This window comes from Sycon ciliatum, chromosome 6 (assembly GCF_964019385.1).
Source record: "Sycon ciliatum chromosome 6, ocSycCili1.1, whole genome shotgun sequence".
Classification (NCBI taxonomy): Eukaryota; Metazoa; Porifera; class Calcarea; order Leucosolenida; family Sycettidae; genus Sycon; species Sycon ciliatum.
In genome coordinates this window covers 23,907,399-23,924,435 of record NC_088648.1, presented here as the reverse complement: position 1 = coordinate 23,924,435, position 17,037 = coordinate 23,907,399, and the positions used below count along the sequence as shown (strand labels likewise).

General features: G+C 46.4%; 1 protein-coding gene across 1 annotated transcript in view; it reads right to left on the bottom strand.

Annotated features, from left to right (window-relative positions):
* Positions 1–16,901: 16,901 nt before the first annotated feature.
* LOC135819746 (sushi, von Willebrand factor type A, EGF and pentraxin domain-containing protein 1-like) overlaps positions 16,902–17,037 on the bottom strand; it is a 23,366-nt gene continuing 23,230 nt past the window's right edge. The window contains exon 15 of the mRNA XM_065333010.1: positions 16,902–17,037. This exon is cut by the window's right edge and continues 1,069 nt beyond it. The gene's annotated coding sequence lies outside the window, so the exon portion shown is untranslated.

The window sequence follows — 17,037 nt, the reverse complement described above, 5'->3', positions numbered from 1 at the left end:
CCCTTCCAGAATCTAGCTGAGTCTCACGCAAACCCCAATTTTTTGGATTTTTTTAACGTACCTATTTAAATGTACTTACACACACTTACTTACAACTTTGATAGTACAACTGGCACTATCTGTTTCACGAAAATGTGCCTCCTAGAATCTAGCCGAGTCTCACGCAAACCACAATTTTTTTGATTTTTTTAAATGTACATTTTTAACCCTCATTCCGGTTCGTGGGGTCCAAACGGACCCCTAGTCCATCAGCCAAGAACTCAGAAGTCGTCAAATTCAAGCACCCTGTTGCACTTAGAAATCGAATACTTGATTTTGGCCTCAATGGGGAGTTTAGGTACCCTGTACACCGAATCCGCAAATAAAAAGAGTAAACGACTTGCACACTCTGCAGGGGGAAGCCGACAAAGTGACCATTTTTGGCATTTCATCGACAGCCATTGTTGTGACCTAAACCCAATCTCCAATCAGTGCCATGCGCGTTTCAGGAATGAACTTTCAGATTTTTGTGAATTACGGGAAAAATCTTGCAAATCGAGAAGATTTGCAGTGTAAACCATTGCAGTTTCCGTATTACACGTGTGCCTGGATTCAAATTACAATAAAATTGTTGTTCGCCTACTTGTAGAGTGTTGTTCCATTGGCATTACACATCTCTTTCACTGTTCTATTTAATTGAGCATCCGAATACATACCTTCAGGAAGATTACAATGAGCTAGCATTGAACATCATCCACCTTCGGGTTTCTGAAGTATGCACCCCGAGTCATGTCAAGCAGGTTTGAAGCGTAGTTTTTACTGTTTGGCAAAAGTGATCTACGCTTCCACCCTGAATGGAATCACCCCGGGAAGGTCCTGATCCCTGGAAAAATAAGGAACGTGGAGAGCTAAAAGTAAGGAATCTGCGGCGATGGATGTTGTACATCGAGTGAATGCCCTGCAGTTCTCTTCTCCATTACGACCAACTAGCAAACGCCATGGCTCTGGATGCTGACAGCAAACAGTTGAAATAAAGGCAAGGCTGCTTTGAACATGTTGCAACCAGGTAGTAGTACAGTTACAGTTGTACTACTTCGAAGTACTATCTACCACACTCGAGATCACCCAAAGAATAAAGCGATTGAATTCAAAATCAAAAAAATTGTTGGGGATCGTCTGAAGCATATTCAAGCGAGGTACAGTCGGGCTTGATGACTGATCAAAGCCCTCGGGCTGGTCCGTTGGGCTTTGATCAGCCATCAATCCCTCTGTACCTCGCTTGATTATCTTCTTCATACCATTGTAGTTGCAAACGAGTAACTACAACAATTGCAGGACAATAGTCATGTAGTTTTTTGAATTAGTTATTTGAAAATGGTGAGCATCTTCATCTTCTTCCCGGTGCGCATGTACACATATTTTTTGAATCTGTACGTGCTCCAAGCCAACTCACCTCTGCTCAAATCGACGGCGATTTATTTCGCGATTTTAGGTCGATCGCCACGGAAAACCACACCAAACGTTGACAAAACTCCACGTTTTTCACTGAAGACGCATTGGATGTCATGATAAAACGGATGGAAAACCTCGTAATGGCTGATGAAGAAGAAGAAATTTGTCGAACTTCCAAGGCGCACTGCAAAAGGAGTGCAAGAGTTTCGCCAGGGAAAGTAGGCAGGTCGGATTCAGTGATGCTTTTGCTGTCGATTGATGTCAGTTCCAGGTGTTCGATTTGTAAGTGCAACAGGGGACTCACTTTGGCACCACTGGCTGATGGACTACCCAGGGGTATGATTTTTGAAATAATATTATGTTTACTTTGCTGCGTCACATCTCCCTGAAAATTCGTGTACTCCTCAACAACACTATAACCGAGATAAATAACAGTCTGGGTTAGACGTTCCTGATGGATTTCACTTTCATCACGTAAAATGCGGGTCCAAATTGACCCCAGTAACATAGAACACAGGGAAGTGTAACAATTGCGATAGTTTTGGTATTAGAGACCTTTCGCACAACGCGTACGGATACGAAACGAATGCTGATTCGTCACCTGGGTTCGAGGGTTCGTCAGAGTCGCCGCGGAAAGCTCGTTTTCACGAATGGAAGCCTCTTCATTCGTGGCACGCTCCGAATCCGTCAGGTACACATATCTTTGCAAGGTACATATGTTTTGCAAGGTACACATGTTTTGCCAGGTACACATTTTTTCCCTTGATTCCATGATCCATGCACGTGTGCGCGAACACACCCATACGCCAAGCTACCGGCCGTATTCGTAGTTGTCGTGCACATTTGCATTACGACTTGCGAAACCTGAATTCTGTTTTCAACGAAACGATTACGAGCCGAATCAAACTTTCGTTTCGCATTCGATTCGTAGCAAATGCGAAAGGTCCCTATTTATCTCCATGGTCACCGAATACATGGATGACATCCACTGAAGTATAAGGCCCTACAAGAAAATGTTCTTCTACAGCCATAATATCTCATTCCATGTTGACGTTTTTCCTACCTTCCCAGTATATTCCAGTATATTGTGGTCCTTTTGGACCCCACGAACGTGTTGGCTGGTATTCGTGCAAATTTGCAAACAATCTTGACAAACTTCAGAGCTGTCAACAAATGCAGTTTGGTCAAATCATTGGTCTATGAGAAGGTAACACAGCAAAAAAATACATAAAATGGAGAGTTAGCAAGAATACCACCCAAAACGTTCCTGGGGTCCAAAAGTACCCCAATATACTGGCAACGTAGGAAAAAAGTCAACATGGGACGATGGTTAAATGTATTACAACTTTGGCAGTACACCTGGCACTATTAGGTTCGCGAATGTACAGTGAATGAAAAAAACCGTGAGAAAAATGAGGTGTGTGCTTGAAGTTTTCTGCTGAATCGCTCCTTCTTCCTAGGGAGCGTTCTTATATCCTCTCGGAAAAGTTGGAGACTCTCCGAAAAGTTCGATAGCTTATATTCTCTCCGACTTTTAGGAGGCTCTCCAAAGCTCTCCAAGCTTCAGAGGTGGTTGAAACTTGGAGATTCCCGCGGTTTGGGATCAGCGCATGCGAACTACGACTAAAATTAAATTAAATAAAACGCCACGTGTTCATCATGAGTGTACCCATTTCCCTTTTCGCATACGCAGTTACGCACGCGTGCGCCCACTACATTCATCACTCATGATCGCGGCCCCTTTGGCGCTTCAGTTTGCTTGACATGTGCACAATATCTCCGAATTCTTCGAGACGCGTTCTTGTATAATCCCAGTTTCTTCGACTTCTCTTTTCTTCTTCTTCTATAAGCTAGAGAATGTAAGAACGCACGCACCCTTAGCCGTAGTCATAATAATTATTTTTCTCTCCAAAAAGCGAATGAGAAACTGCAGGAGGCCTCACCGCTTCTAATCAAAAAGTGAATGTTTTCATAATTTGAACTCGGATTTTTATTTTTTTTTAATTTTTATTTTAACTGGTTTGAGGGATTATTTTTATTTATTTTTATGGGATTATTTATTTATTTTTTATACTAAAGGCCTCTTTTACGGGCAAACAGAATACAATTGACAGTGGCATGGCGAATGATTAGAACACAACACCAAAAAATGAAAACAATTGTATGTGTGAAAAAACGCAAAAACGAGAAAAAAAAAAACAAAAAAAAACAAAAACAAAAACAAAAAAACACCAAAAACAAAAACAAACAAAAAACAAACAAAAAACAAAAACCAGGAAAAGACTAGGGCACTGTCCTGCCCACCATCGTCTCCAAAACCTCACAGCCGGCCCTCCGAGATTGCCAACTCTCGCAATGCATTCACAGGACGGTGATATGACGATCGAGCAACGCGGATGCACATGATCGCCGACCGCAACAATGCAAACGCCAGTCGACACCGGACATATGTCATTGTCTGGGCATACAACTTCGTGTCCCCACTCGAAACGAGGCCACACAGGCGCTTAACAAATCTGGAGCACTCTGGCGCACAACAACCGGCCGTGGTGAAAACTAGTGGAGTAAATGTCCCACGGTCCACATTGATGATGCGCTCAGCATACTGCAGCTTCTTCTTCCTCTCATGCTCCGCCAACAGTTTGTCGAGAGGTTTGGTGGCATAGGACGGAGCATCGGGATGAAAAACCCGGACATCCAGGAAAGCATTCTGTGCCCTGGTCCACAGCCCTCGAGCCCGGATATCAGCGCGAGCATCGTTAGCGGTGATAGTTGAGGCTGCCAGAAACACCTCTCCCGAAACTGGAGCAAGCGACATCCGAGCAAACTTCAGGAAGTAAATCGGCAAGAATATCGCGAACTTCATTGTGCCGAATGGTGGGGAAACCACCAGTAGGGCAACACATGGCATGGGCCGGACTAAACGGTTGGCCACAAGAGCAGGTAGTAGGCACATCAACCAATGCCCAGTCTTACCGCAACGCCACCGCATCCCTGAAATTTGAACTCGGATGGTGAGCCAATATAGTTATGATGAAAAGAGCTCGTAACTCGTAACATTTTGTCGTTTTCATAATTATTTTTTCTATTCACTGGCTTGACTGATAATTATTTTTGTATTTTTAATAATCACTCTACCAGTGGTGATAGACAACGAATTAGCCAAGGCAACCCCCATGCGTCTCCGGAGTCTGAAGGACCTGGAGACACTGTGTTTGGTGGCTCGGAACAGGCAATCATTAATTTTAACGATATAATCGCACAGGTCACATTGTAGAGTGCAGATCACCTAGTGCTTTCAACAATAATAACGTACTTCCACATTATGGGAATTTGGTATAACCCCAAACCCATCATTGTTGAAAATTCGATAATAGCGTGGATTTCCCAAAAAATATGTTTTCTTTTTTGTTATCCTCTCCCATGCCGTTGTACATAAGCGGCTTGCCGCGGATATGTCAATACTACCAATACTAATAATGCTAAACAGCGAAATCCTTGGACTAATATTACTGTGATAATTGCTGTCCTTATAACTGTGACGAGGGGCCATCCGTCATTGTCGATAATTTTCACGAAACGAAAGTTTGGTTATGACCCTCCCCACCTACCCACCCCCTTAAGCGAAAGATAGATTGACTTGACAGCTAGATTGGATTGAGGTTTCAGCTATCAATAATTTCCAAACGAAACTCTCCTCAACCCACCCATAAACGAAACTGGTTCTCTTCGTGAAAACGATCGATAATTACGGCCGGCCCCTTTTATGGAAGCCGTACCACTACCAATAACATGACAAATGGCAAAATTGGCAAATGCATGCTTGGGGCACACCACATTTAGGACATGGATAGGTAGAGGTCTAGATCTGTTCTAACGTTGGTGTTTGACAAAGTGTGATTTGCTCACAAAAGACGATTCTCACTACATGCGATTGGACAGTGTGGGTAGTACTTAGGCACCGGCGGATAATGCTAGTTAAATGTGGAAATTGTGCTACTAGCACTGCTAGTTATTTGGAGCGATTGATCTAGTTATGATGCTAGCAGTGCTGATAGTGTTACCAAATGGCAATACTTGCGGTGGGAAATAATGACTTTCCTCTGCAGTCACTCGGAGTATGGCAGTATCGCAGGGCGAACACAGTGAAAGAATGCTTACATTTTCATTACATTGGTACAGAGGGCTTCCAGCGTCGCAGGGAGCACCTGTGTGTCCATCTGCGCTCTAAAAATAGCGCTACTTTTCACTGTAGTGCCAACAGATTGGACGTAGTGCTACTTTCACACATCGATTGTGCAAGACAAGGTCACATTTGGAGACTTTATGCTAGGGCAGTGCCGGTCTTCCCCACATGGGTCATTATGCTAGTTATTCTGCTAGCATTATCCGCCGGTGCCTAATAGTACTGCAAAGTATGTAAGTGATAACTTTACCACTTAGTCATGATAATATACACAAACAGGCGTGCATAAAATGAATAAAAACAAATTTGACGGTTCGCGTGAGACTTTGCTGGAAACCGAGTTTTCGCATCCGTAGAAACGCCACCACCCTCTACGATCAAGGCGCAGATGCAGCGCCTAAACGGTGGGAGGTGAGTAGCTCAGACCCACCACAAAGTGGTCAAAGATCGAAATCCCATTAAGGGCTCTTTCAGAGTACCGTGAACCCCGTCAAACCGTGAATGCCGATAAACCGTGAAGGACATTCACACTACCGATAACAAACTAACGTTACCGTGAAGTTTTCAGCTCTCACCGCGGCACTGACAAGGGATTTTCCCTTTTTTCCCAGCGCGCATACAGCCTGAGCACTTTTTTCCTTTTTTTTTTTACAATGATCACAGCTCACAGGCCAAGACGAGAAATTGCATAGTGGGAGCATAGTGATGGTGAGGCTTTTTGACCTCAGCCGACCTAAGGTCTCGACGTCATGGGGACATAAAACGCACCAAAAAAAGAAGAAAAATGAAAGGAGTGACAGGTACATGATACGAAATGTTAGGAGGAGAGACAGTACATTAGAAGGAGGGGAATAATAAGACAGACAGTGCTAGGAGGAGAAGGAGAGAAAAGAAGAACAGACGTTATTGGGAATAGTATGTGGAGCGGAATTTGGAAGTCATCGGGTGAGGCAGATATGATGCTGATGATCAGAGATGGTCATGTGCCCACGACCAGTCGTTGGTCTTCAAATAGCGGTTGGCTGCAACTTTGAAGTGTTGCAAGTTCTTGGTGCAGAAAGGACCAGAGAAGACTCCGGCGGGCAGCTGGTTCCAGACGGGGACAACTGCGTGAGGGTAGGCTCGACACAGGTTGTTTCGGGAACGGACTGGAAGTTCATTGGCCAGTTGGTGTGCGTGAGCATTACATCTCTGGAATGTACTACGGGTGGAGTGGACTGTTCGGTGTTGGGGCTGCTGGGGTGGCAGCATCCTCTGTAGAAGGGGATGCGCATCCGGATAATGCATATTGTACAGGAGGCAAAGTGCTGCAACCATCCGACGAAGAGCAAGCTGCCGGTAAAAAAAGTTTACTTCCGCAAAACTTTCCCACCGGTAACGTGCCAGTAACGTCACGTGATCAAATCACCTTGGCGACTTTCCCAATCGGTCACTTTTTATCAGTAGTCTGAACTAACTGCATCCTTGACGTGCAGACATTAGCCCTTTCCCAAAGGTGCTCGCCTTTTTTTTGGCCCTTTTTGGAAAAAGCCCGTTTCATTCGCCCTTTATTGCGTTTTTTGGTGATTATCGCCCTTTTTGAGCTTTTTTACCTGAAAAAGTGCTAAAATCTGTTTGCTCATGCATGCATACGACCACATTTTTCGAGTGCTCGATGGGCCTTGGCACGCTGCTTTTTTGGGGGGCAACAAGTGTTAGTTGGTGAAGCTTGTACACACTACGGAGCATCATCAAATCAAATTTTCAAGTGAAATTCGAGAATCGTCACGAAAAGCACTCAATCAGTCGAAACTAGGGCTTTGTTCGACTGAAAAATGCCCGCAAAGAGAAAATGCTTTTCGAGTACTTTTCGAATGCTCCGCGCGCGCTCTAGTGCACGGCGCACTACGAGTACTCATACTTGCGCATGTAGCTACTAGTTCTTAGTTTTTATGTATTTGTATTTTTGTATTTTGTATTGATGGATTTTCCACAGGCCTTAGCCTAAATCGAGGGAGTCTCCGTCAACAGCTTATGAAGAAGAAGCTGAGGAGAAAATAAAAATAGGAAATAGAATGATGCGGGGTGGTAGTAATATAACACAGTGCTCTATGACATCGCTACTCTACGTGGAATGAAACCAGAGGGCTCATAACGTGTGATAGCAAAGTGTGTTGCTTGGTTGGTTGGATTTATTTAAAGTCGTACAACAAACAGGCATATCTGCTTCCTTATATGAAGACGACTTCTGGCAGTATAACATTTTAAAGAAAAGAGAAAGGAAAAAAAGAAGAAGAAGAGAAGATCAAGAATGCATCCTGAGCATACAGCTAGCCGGAGACTGAGCACAGCTAGCCCAAGCATGCATCAGAGCATCAGGATTACTACATACTACTAGTACTATTCTCAAGATAGGGGAGGGGGGTTGCTGTCATGCTACAGGAAGACAATACGCGTGCAACACACCCTTGAACTGGAGGGGGGACGTGATGTTTCTCGCATCAGGTGGAAGACTGTTCCAAACGCGTGCAGCAGAAAGAGACACGGGATGAGTTCTGGATGGAAGCAGCAGCAGAAGTTGTTGGGAGCCGCGCGTTTGGCCAGCCCTAGTCGGAGTGACGAAATCTCCGAATAATGCGCTGATCAGCGGCTGCTCCATGGCGGAATGTAGGCACCGGTAGACCAGCGAGCACACTGTTTCACGCAAGAGCTGGTGTACACGAAGCAGGTTGTGTTCCGCATACACGGGAGTCATACGGGTACGGGAGGTAAGGTTGTATACGGCTCGCAGGGCTAGGTTGCATAGGCGTTGAAGTCTTTATTTTTATTTTTTTATCACATTGCACATACCTACGGAAGAAGGGGGAGACAAAACGAAGACGAACAAAAAGACAACAATGGGTGTGTAGGCGCTACATGAGCTGCGCTGGTGAGATACAGTGGACTCCCCCGACCAAGGGTCTCGGGATCGGCGTACACAGCAAGCACCATGGGAGAGGGGGGGGCCAGAGGAATGGCGGAGAGAGAGAGAGAGAGAGAGAGAGAGAGAGAGAGAGAGAGAGAGAGAGAGAGAGAGAGAGAGAGAGAGAGAGAGAGAGAGAGAGAGAGAGAGAGAGAGAGAGAGAGAGAGAGAGAGAGAGAGAGCGAGAGAGAGAGCGAGAGAGCGAGAGAGAGAGAGAGAGAGAGAGAGAGAGAGAGAGAGAGAGAGAGAGAGAGAGAGAGAGAGAGAGGAGAGAGAGAGAGAGAGAGAGAGAGAGAGAGAGAGAGAGAGAGAGAGAGAGGAGAGAGAGAGAGAGAGAAAGAGAGAGAGAGATAGCGAGAGAGAGAGAGAGAGAGAGAGAGAGAGAGAGAGAGAGGGAGAGAGCGAGAGAGCGAGAGAGCGAGAGAGAGAGAGAGAGAGAGAGAGAGAGAGAGAGAGAGAGAGAGAGAGAGAGAGAGAGAGAGAGAGAGAGAGAGAGAGAGAGAGAGAGAGAGAGAGAGAGAGAGAGAGAGAGAGAGAGAGAGAGAGAGAGAGAGAGAGAGAGAGAGAGAGAGATAGAGAGAGAGAGAGAGAGAGAGAGAGAGAGAGAGGGAGAGAGAGACAAAGAGACAGAGAGAGACAGAGAGAGACAGAGAGAGAGAGGGAGAGACAGAGACAGAGAGAGACAGAGAGAGACAGAGAAAGAGAGACAGAGAAAGAGAGACAGAGAAAGAGAGACAGAGAAAGAGAGACAGAGAAAGAGAGACAGAGAAAGAGAGACAGAGAAAGAGAGACAGAGAAAGAGTGACAGAGAAAGAGAGAGAGAGAGAGAGAGAGAGAGAGAGAGAGAGAGAGAGAGAGAGAGAGAGAGAGAGAGAGAGAGAGAGAGAGAGAGACAGAGACAGAGACAGAGAGAGACAGAGAGAGAGAGAGAGACAGAGAGAGACAGAGAGAGGGAGAGAGAGAGTGCACAAGAAAGAAGAGAGAGAGATGGGTAAGTGAGGGAAAGATAGTGAAAGAGGTGGAGAGATATAAGAGAGAGAAAGAGTTTAGCGGCATATCGTCGCTATGACTATAATGCTACTTTCAGAAGAGGGTCAACCGTGATTTGCGTCCACTGATGGCAGGCCAGTGTGATAGATGTGCATGGCTAGCACCAGTCATGAGCAGAGCACCAGTCACTCTGTTGCAGGTGACGGTATGCAGCAATCTTGAATCTCTGCAGGTGTTTCCGGGCTGGCTGCTTGTCCAGAATTGCCTGTCTCTCTCTTCATAAGCCTTGGAGAGAGAGCTAAAGAAAGCTGAGCATCCATAGCGGATCCTGGACTCTACCATGGACGTGTACGCCATTCGCTTCGACTGCAGAAAGAGACATAGTCGCTTGGGCACTTTCAATTTTCAAAAGTCCTGTGTACATTTGAGTCCAACATTTCTAGCGCTTTCCTAGCTGATAGAGTGGGTCTCTAGGAGTGTTTTGGCGGGTGCCATCTCGGAGCTGGAGCATAAGGGAGCGGCGAGTGGAATACTGCGTGTCCAATTTCCTGTACAATTTAGATCATGTAACCATGGTAACGGCGCTGACTCATTCAAAGACTGGCAGAATTTACGTCGTATTGTCGACTTTCCGAGTTGCCTATGTGACTGTAAAGTACACCAGGCACGCAGATACATTGAATGTTTGATGATAGGATGATGTGGACTGTATAGACCTCTTCAGGTTCCTGAAATATCATACTATTTTTGGTTCAAAGCTAGCTACACACTAGAGCACAATCAGGTATGTACAGTAGAAAGTTACTCCTGTGATTAGTTTATACTATTGCAGAGTTCCATTACTAGATTCAAAGTTCCATAATGTGTGCCAGGATTTTATAGTTTGGTAGTATGAGTCCGTGAAGATGCCCGAGCACTCAGTGTGGCATGACAAATCGGCAAATCACGAAGTACAGTTGGAAACCGCCTTACTGCCATCAAACAATCATCTCGTTATAACACAATCAAGCCTGTCTACCTCAGATAAGCAAGTGTCTTGGTACACTGTTCTTGATATCATAGGTGTCCTCAGTCATGGGACATTTGGTGATTATAAAAAGTACACAGCAAATGTTTTAAACCGGCACCTAAGAAATCACGGGATGGCCCACGCCTGTTATTAAAAATACACCAAAATGATAAGAATTCTCAAGGCAGAGACCAATGCGCAGCAACACGTACACATACAGTGTTTGCATTTGAGCTGCAATTGCAGCAGTTGGCACTGAGTGTCAGTAACACTCTGTTAACAAGTTACGGCCGCGAGATACATGTATACCCGTAATGTCGCGTGCATAAGCCGGATTTGTGCATAAGCCTGTCTCGTGTAGAAGCATGAAATCTGCAACAGCTTTTCGCGTACAAGCCTGTCGCATGCATAAGCCGGGCCAGTACACGAGACGCGCCACGTGTTGCGTGCGTAAGCCGGGCTACTACGCAAGACTGGTGAGCGCGCCTTTTACATGTTCATGTTTGCATGGTACCGTACACTTGCACACGCGGAAAACGTGGGAAGATGCGGAAATCAACACCAGCTGCGCTCGACGGCCATGCAGCACTCTTCAAGCTTCAAACTTACCTGCATACAAGCCTGGTCATTGAGTGGTGCTTGTCATATAAGCCTGTCTCGTGTATAAGCCTGTCTTGTGTACAAGCCTGACTCCATCACCGGCTTATAGGCATATAAGCCCCGGCTAATGCACGCGACATTACGGTAGCAAGGAGCATGACTTCATGCCTGGCGTCGCGGGTCACAAAAGAAAACCCGAGCATTAGAAATAATATTAATACACAATGAGAGGCTTTGGGATGCGTCTAGGCAATGCAGTGTAGCCATTCACTGTGGAGAGAGGAGTCAGTGACTGCTATACTAGGTTGTCGTGGACGGGTGACTTATAACCTAGTTACTTGCAGTGACAGTATCGGTAGGACTAGTAAGTATGCTGGCATAACCTGCACAGGCAAACAGTAGAAATAGCATGGAACATGACCAGGTACAAGTGCACAGCGAACATACTGAGGCGCGCTGTCGAAAAGCACGATGGAAGTGGTTGACCTGGAATGTTCTGTTGGGGACTGCCAGCTACACTTGGTTGAACGCAGCTCACTTCCCCGGTGTAAACACTGTAAGCCAACACACACAAATACATGACCTGTCTCAGCACCAAAGGAAACATCTGCCAGGCACAGAACGCGTTCACGCAGAAGATCTGTGATGGCGTGATACTTCTATGTACTATGGAAGGCTATGCACACATATCCTGATGTAGACTATCTTACAGTATGTTTTACATGGAAGCTACCTTGCTTGGACCAACAGTGTACAATCATGCACAACACACAGCCATGAAAAACGTACAAGTAACTACCTGACACTTGACTAACATTTACACTTGAAACATACTTAGGGAAATCAAACAGGCCTTACCGTGACCAGAAATCCATGGAAAGCTGATGTTCAGCAGTTATTCCGCGATCTGGTGGGAGGGGTTGTCAACATCATCAGTTTGACCATCTTCATCATCAGCACTGTCTTCATTGTCTCCATGAAGTGTAGGTGCTGCAAGCACTTCGGACACAGCATTGTGCGGATTCGCGCAGGAACTGCATTGGCATGCATCGGTGCAAGAAATGGAGGACTGTAGGCATGAGCACCGGCGCGTTGGCAGGCACACCGGATGATCGCCATCAGCTCTGGTGGTGCAGGAGGAAGAAGACCCCACATGATCATGGCATTAGAGTCATCTACCCTCCATCCATGATCACTGATGCTGGGTAGGTCTGGGGATGCGACCAGTGCCCGTTTCCACACACCAGCCTGGTAGTTGGCCCGTTTGACGTGCTGCTCCAAGCTATCGGCGCATGGTGGGAGCTGAGCAGGGGGTGCGGACCGAGAGCAGAACGCCTTGTACCTGGCCTCGTTGATGCTCTCGAGTTCAGGGTGACCGTAAAGGTGGCAGACATACTTCTCCACTTCCTTCTGGAGGATGACTGGCAGCACGAAATTGTCGCCCATGTGTGCTAACGCAATCTGGTGGCTTTGCTTACTCTTAAGGACTTTCCACCCCTTTTTCTTTCCTATTCGGTGGAAGGAGCTGGTGCTGTCGCAGCCAGTGACCGCATGGAGGCCAAGCAAAGCTGAACACACCTGTGCTCCCAGCTTTTCAGCGACAGCAGAGATGTCCACGATGCGGGGGACTGCCCGTCTGCCAGTCTCAAACAGCAATCGGGCTGGAATACTGGACGCTAGAGCAATGCACAAAACGTGGACGTCGGTGTCGGGTGACCGAATGACCACTGCCGAGTAGTCTGCACTTGCATGGTAGGCATGAAGCAGCATCCGCGTGTCGGCCTCCTCCTGTGTTGACCGGAGGTTTGGCACCTCTTCATACGCTACGTGGTCACCGTTGGCCTTCAGGAGGTAGGCCATGTCCCGGACTGTTATGACAACGCATCCCCCTTGCAGCAGCTGTGCGCACTCTTCAGATCTCCAGTGGTTGAAGAGGAACTGCATGAGCTCCTCCTTGTTGGCACCATTTTTCATGAACAATTTCCAGTTCCTTGGACATGGCTGGTCAGGCCGCAGAATTCTGGTGCGCACAGAGCCACCCGATGCACGCCGGCCTCTCTCAGCAGCCTTGATGGAGACATCCGGGTACTGATCGCCGACGAAGTCGACGCGCCAAGTTGTAGCCACGCACTGCTTGCCTGCATCTGTGGCCTTTGCGAGGAGGTGCATGGCCAGTTTATCAAACGTGCGTGGTCGTGGTTCATTAGCATGATCAGCAGCTGTCGTCCACATGTATCAAAGGAGGCGAAATCGCCTGTTTGTGGTGCGACGTTAAATAAACTTCTACAACAACAACAACAGCAGCCATCTCTGCTATGCATCTACGGCTTTCTATCCTTGCCTCACAGTGCAGTTGTTGGATCGCTTGGTCAAGATTTTCAAATCCGGAATTCGCGCCGTTTTCCAGGTGCCTTCTACCACCCCATCATCCCCTCTTCTCTGTCGATTTGATCTTCTTACTCTTACTCAGATATTAATTATTATTTTTTGTTCACAGATGTCTTGGTGCTGAAATGATCAGTAGTCTTTTCAGCACTTTCTTTGATTTAGTCAATGGTCGTGCCACGCGGGGTCAGGCTTCACGTTTGCTTCGTGTCCCGTTTTTGCCGGGTCCTTCCGGTCGATCCACTGTTCAGTTCATTGGTAGTGTGTACTGGAACTCCCTGCCGCCTGATGTCCGCTCCATCACAATTCCTTCTGCATTTAAGAAAGCACTTACAATCGATATCTTAAACTCTCTTACCCTCTCCTAAGATCTCAAAGACGCATAACTGTCAACATTCCCTCAACCCTGCAACCTTTGCATCCGTTGCCTTATTTTCATGAAAAAATCATCAAATTCCAATTCGTGACTTGTAGTACTCCCTCATTGACTTGTTTCCGTCTTCTCTTTGTGCCTTGTTCATGATTGTATTTTCCTCTTCCTCCTTTTCTTATATCACCACCTTCATCATTTTGCGAGAACTGTGGCAATACGCCCAGTGAGAAGGCAGATTTTGCCTGTGCTTCTGGTGAAGTAAAATAAAGCTAAACAAACAAACAAACAAACAAACCATGTATAATTGACGTTGAACAGGAGATTTACGAGATTAAACCCTGCAATGAAAATCAGCTCGAGACCCCGCTTTTCCGCCGAAGATTATCATCATCCGTGGCTTCCGCTGGATTTCTTTGAGTTTCCTTATTCTTAATGCATGATGAACTGGAGCTATACGCTAGAGGCTGTGCTATGCAGCTCTGACCCAGGAGCGGGGCTGACCAGTGTGGCATTGGTGAAATTTATTGCCGGTTAATAATCTGAGGATTGTTCCCTCAATGGGACCGGTCCCTTGTGAGGCCGCGGTCACACCGAGCTCGAATCAGCCGTTCAGCTGAAACAAGCGCTTGTTTACGTCACTATTACCATGGAGATGGCTGAAAAATGTCCCACAAGCGACTTTCAGCCGTGGCTGACTCTCAGCCGTTTTTTTCCGGCTTGTTTCAGCCACAGCTTGTACAAGCGGCTGAAAGCCGAAATTCAAAGAATAATTTGAGTGCTCTTGGAGCTCCGGAGCACACCATGTAGCTAGTTGACATGATGAACTGATATTGATGTTCTTTCTTGTGTCCGTGGAACCGTGCTATCACTGTGCCTTTGGTTTTGACCGTGAGTCTGTCTACCCCAACTACACTGTATTCAGTTTGATTTGGATTTTGTCCGACGACCATGGATTTCTGCCGCTGTGCCTCTAGACTGCTGCGTAGATTGTTGGAGCTGTGGTTTGAGGCTAAGACAAGGCACCACACTCACGACCGAATTCATGAAGAAAGCGGCCGGGTACGAAGAAGAGAGTGGATTGCAACTGAGTTCAATAACGGTAACCGGCGGGGCAGAAAGCTCGACATCAGGAAACACCACCCGAACCATCGCGTCCATGCACACCGAACAAATAAAAGGAGCACGACTTCGCAATTCAGAATCCGGGCTTCCTTTGCTTCTTCATCAAAACTGAACACTAGAACAAGTACAGTTTTAGATCGCGAACGTTCTGCTCTCCAGTTTCTTGCAAACATTGGTGTGTTTCGAGATATTCAAAATTTGGCGGGTAAGAAAAACAAGCCATTCAAGCTTTGCACTCAAAGTCTGGTGTGACCGCGTCACAGGGATCACGCAAGCCAGCTGAGCGCCAGCGATAACAAGCCCAAAGTGGCTTGTTTCGGTGTGACCGGGGCCTAACGGGTTTAGTTTGAGCGGAAAAGATATTGCTTTTGAATTTTGAAAGTTGAAACTCGGGTATTGAGCCAATAATAAAAGTAGAAAGGAAAAGGACATATGGAAACGAGTTAAGAGTAACTCTCCACCACTGTAACTAGATACTATATACAGTCAGAAAGTGCAACAACTAGGCACAAAACTTTCTGACTGTATATAGTATCTAGTTACAGTGGTGGAGAGTTACTCTTAACTCGTTTCCATATGTCCTTTTCCTTTCTAATTTTGAAAGTGATAATAATAATATACAGAAGAGTTTGGGGATAGATGGGGAGTTGTGTGCTGCTCCCTACGTGGGACCTCGTATTTTTCATGTGGGTTGGAATTCTCACTTGACTGACTCACGACTACCATCCAGAGCACACGAGAAGTCCTTCCACTAAGCAAACCTGCAAGAAGGCACCCTTCCCTGCTCAATACACAGTGCTTCGGGGAGTTCACCCCTCCTCAGTTGAGCTGAGGGAGATTGTGCCAGAAGACCACCGCTTGTAACTGTGCACTCTAAGTCTCCAGACAAAACCAGCGCACCGGATGCAAACTTACGGACACACTCCGTTTCCACCGAAACAAACACCTCGTGAACGCCAGATAGCAGCATGAGTCAGTGTCGATAACGTTATAGCCGTGTCAATATATTAAAATTCAGCCGATCTCTGCCTGCGTTTACAAGGAGACTAAAAGGAACGGAACGAAAATGCGCTGGCCTCAAATCGTTTTCAAACCGTTTACATGAGAACAGCAAATCGCTTTGAACCTTAGACGTCAACGCAATCAGACGATCAGGCTGAAGTTAGAACGTGTTGGCTTGACAAGCAATTTGGACTAAACAGATTCGGTCGACGACAGTGAAGAGTTGATATGTAGCTACAATTGTAGGCTCTGCCTTATGTACAAGCCGCATGTCTTGACTGTGTTGTGAGAACGTGACTGTTTCCAAGGCTTTGAACCACAATGCCATGCTGGTGATCACTTTCGAAGAGCAGCTTGGCTTCTTGTTCAGAACTGAGTGCAGCATGTAAGGTAGGGGATCACACGTGACCAAATACTGACATCCCAACAATAAAGTAAGACAAAAAAAGTCAATGTCACAGGATTTGGTGTAGCCTAGTGAGGTCTAAGCAACTCTAGCAGGTGAGTGAGATTGATGTACAGTAGAACCTGGTCTAAGCGACCTCTGGGTGTAGCGACCACCTGCTCTTGACGACCGTGTTTCCATGCACCAACAGTTCTACACAGGCACGGTGGTACCTGGTTCTAAAGACCACCTGGCTTTAACAGCCGCTTTTGCTGGCACAGTGGGGTGGTCGCTTAAACCAGGTTTTTCTCGGTATCAGAATGCGTAGCCAATCACAGCCAATAGTCAAAAACAGATAGAAAAGGGGGACATGCATTACCCTTGTGTCCCCGGGTATGTATACATGCTATTGCTTCCATCCAAGATAGCACCCTGGGTGACCCTGCGGCTACACAATTATCGCATGAACACATGTCCTTAGGAACAGACTGACTTTACGGAAAGTAGAAAATGGAAAAAAGGCCACTAAGTGGAATTCAGCAGCGGTGTTCAACCACACGCCTCAATTCTCATCCACGTTTTCAAACAGAGAACAGTCATGAAACAGATCGCG